Source organism: Triticum dicoccoides, chromosome 2A (assembly GCF_002162155.2).
Source record: "Triticum dicoccoides isolate Atlit2015 ecotype Zavitan chromosome 2A, WEW_v2.0, whole genome shotgun sequence".
Classification (NCBI taxonomy): Eukaryota; Viridiplantae; Streptophyta; class Magnoliopsida; order Poales; family Poaceae; genus Triticum; species Triticum dicoccoides.
The window spans coordinates 213018774-213022580 of NC_041382.1; positions in this window are offsets into that span (position 1 = coordinate 213018774).

A 3807-nucleotide genomic window follows, 5' to 3' on the forward strand; every position below is an offset into this window, starting at 1 on the left:
CACCAGGGGCAACTCGGGGCTGGCCTACCGGAAGTTTGGACAATCCAGTGTGCCCTGAGAACGAGATATGTGCAACTCCTATCGGGATTTGTCAGCACATTCGAGCAGTTTGCTGGTCTTGTTTTACCATTGTCGAAATGTCTTGTAACTGGGATTCCGAGTCTGATCGGGTCTTCCTGGGAGAAGGAATATCCTTCGTTGACCGTGAGAGCTTGTGATGGGCTAAGTTGGGACACCCCTGCAGGGTATAAACTTTCGAGAGCCGTGCCCACGGTTATGTGGCAGATGGGAATTTGTTAATGTCCGGTTGTAGAGAACTTGACACTTGACTTAATTAAAATGCATCAACCGTGTGTGTAGCCGTGATGGTCTCTTTTCGGCGGAGTCCGAGAAGTGAACACGGTTCTTGTGTTATGCTTGAACTTAAGTAGTTTCAGGATCACTTCTTGATCACTTATAGCTTTTTGACCGTTGCGTTGCTTCTCTTCTCGCTCTTATTTGCGTATGTTAGCCACCATATATGCTTAGTGCTTGCTGCAGCTCCACCTCTTTACCTTACCCTACCCATAAGCTTAAATAGTCTTGATCTCGCGGGTGTGAGATTGCTAAGTCCTCGTGACTCACAGATACTTTCAAACAGTTGTAGGTGTCGATGATACCAGTGCAGGTGACGCAACCGAGCTCAAGTGGGAGCTCGATGAAGATCTTGATCGTTGTTTTGTGTCTTTTCCGGATGATTAGTAGTGGAGCCCAATTGGGACGATTGGGGATCTAGCATTTGGGGTTGTCTTCTTTTATTTTGGTTTCGTAGTCGGACCTTGATTGTACTCTGGATGATGTATGTTTAACTTGTATTTGTGTGAAGTGGTGATTGTAAACCAACTCTTTATCCCTTTCTTATTCAGTACATGGGATTGTGTGAAGATTACCCCACTTGCGACTAAACCACCATACGGTTATGCCTCTAAGTCGTGCCTCGACACGTGGGAGATATAGCCGCATCGTGGGTGTTACACTCCTCTTCTCCCACTAAGGACCATTAGGCCCAATATACTCCCCGGGGGGTTCCGATAACCCCCTGGTACTCCGGTATATGTCTGAATCCTCCCGAAACACTTCCGATGTCCGAACATAGCTGTCCAATATATCGATCTTTACATCTCGACCATTTCGAGACTCCTCGTCATGTCCGTGATCATATCCTGGACTCCGAACTACCTTCGGTACATCAAAACACAAAAACTCATAATACCGATCATCACAGAACTTTAAGCGTGCGGACCCTACGGGTTCGAGAACTATGTATACATGACCGAGACACGTCTCCGGTCAATAACCAATAGCGGAACCTGGATGCTCATATTGGTTCCTACATATTCTAGAAGATCTTTATCGGTCAAACCGCATAACAACATACGTTGTTCCCTTTGTCATCGATATGTTACTTGCCCGAGATTCGATCGTCAGTATCTCAAACCTAGTTCAATCTCGTTACCAGCAAGTCTCTTTACTCATTCTGTAATGCATCATCCTGTAACTAACTCATTAGTCACATTGCTTGCAAGGCTTATAGTGATGTGCATTACCGAGAGGGCCCAGAGATACCTCTCTGACAATCGGAGTGACAAATCATATTCTCGATCTATGCCAACTCAACGAACACCATCAGAGACACCTGTAGAGCACCTTTATAACCACCTAGTTACATTGTGATGTTTGGTAGCACACAAAGTGTTTTTCCAGTAATCGGGAGTTGCATAATCTCATAGTCATAGGAACATGTATAAGTCATGAAGAAAGCAATAGTAGTAAACTAAACGATCAAGTGCTAAGCTAACGGAATGGGTCATGTCAATCACATCATTCTCCTAATGATGTGATCCCGTTGATCAAATGACAACTCATGTCTATGGCTAGGAAACTCAACCATCTTTGACCAACGAGCTAGTCAAGTAGAGGCATAGTAGTGACACTATGTTTGTCTATGTATTCACACATGTATTATGTTTCAGGTTAATACAATTCTAGCATGAATAATAAACATTTATCATGATATGAGGAAATAAATAATAACTTTATTATTGCCTCTAGGGCATATTTCCTTCACCTCCACCTCGTCCACCTCCTCGGCCGTAGCCCGGCCATTGCGCTCGGGGCGTCGACCGAAGCGTCCATCTCGGATGGCCCTGAGATCTTGACAATCGTTGGTGCTGTGCATGCGCATGTTGTGGAAGGCGCAGAACGTACGGCCGCCCTTGGATGACTCGGGAAGATCTCGGACGCGCTTGGTGTCCGGTTCTGCTGCGAGTACGGCCACTCCTTTACGCTTCACGTCCTTGACCTTGGCCTTCTGCTCCTCTGGATCCGCGGCAGGGAGCTCGAGGAGGGAGAGACGCCCCTCCTCAGTCCTTGCACACTTGGTTGCTATGTTGAACAACTCCAAGGTTGTGCACAGCTCCTCATGGATGGCGAGCTCCTCCTTCATCTTGATGTCGCGGACGTTGTCGGAAAACGCTGAGATGATGGCCTCGTCTGTCACCTTGGGGATCTTGATATGCGCGTTGTTGAAGCGCTGGATGTACTTCTACAGGGTTTCTCCCGGTTGTTGCTTGATGCGGCACAGGTCACCCGCGACCGGGGGCGGTCGCGAGTGCCCTGGAAGTTGGCGATGAAGTGGCTGCGCATCTCATCCCAGGAGGAAATCGATCCTGTGGGCAGGTTCAGGAGCCATGAGCAGGCGCCGTCCTTGAGAGCCATGGGAAACCAGTTCGCCATGACCTTTTCGTCGCCGTTGGCCACTTCGATGCTCGGCTCATAGAGCTGCAGAAATTCTGCAGGGTCGGGGGTGCCGTCGTAGCGAGGAGGCAGATCCAGCTTGAACTTGTCCGGCTAGACGACGCTACGCAGCTCAGGAGTGAAGGCGCGGCTGTCGGATTTCGGGTTCTGGCAGACCCTTGAGATTCGAACACTAGGGTGCGCGCGGAGATTTCGCCTTCTACCTACCTGCACCCCTCCGCATCGCTAAGATCTAAGCTATGGAAAGAACAGCATAAGAGACACAGGGTTTATACTGGTTCGGGCCACCGTTGTGGTGTAATACCCTACTCCAGTGTGTGGTGTGGTGGATTGCCTCTTGGGCTGATGATGATGAGCAATACAAGGAAGAACAGCCTCGCGAGGGTCTGTTCTTGGCTGGGGGGGATGAACTGCTAGGAGGAGTTCAGTCACCCTTCTCTCTCTCTCTCTCTCTGATCGATCTCCCACCGATCGATCTCCAACCCCGATCGATCTCGAACCCCCCTACCCTGGCGGTGGCTAGTCCTATTTATAGGCAAAGGCCCTGGGCCTCTTCCCAAATATTGAGCAGAAAGGGCGCCAACAATTGGCCATTTTGAAGGGGAACATCTGGTACACTTATCCTGACTAAAGTTGGTCCTCGCCTGCCAAAGGCTCTGGTGGTGACGCTGGCTTGGGCTCCACAATGACTTCCTCCCTGCCGTTGGACTGGTCTTGGTCTCGTTGCACCGAAACGGGTACCTTTGCTTGATGCTCTCACCTGCGCCTGCTCCCTTTGCACCAAAGAGGAAAGGAGGACACTGCGCGGCCGGCGCCCGCCTGGCGCCTTTGGTCGTCATGGCTTGCGCCACGGGCACCCCGTGAGGTACCCCGCCTTGATCTCCCCGCCTCCTCGCGAGCCAGCCTGATGAGGCCGTGCCTGAGGAACTGTGTCGTCCTCCCCATGAGGCTTGGTCCCTCGCGAGGGTCTTGGGTCTGTGTTGATGAAGATGGGCCGTGCTGGCCCCTCCC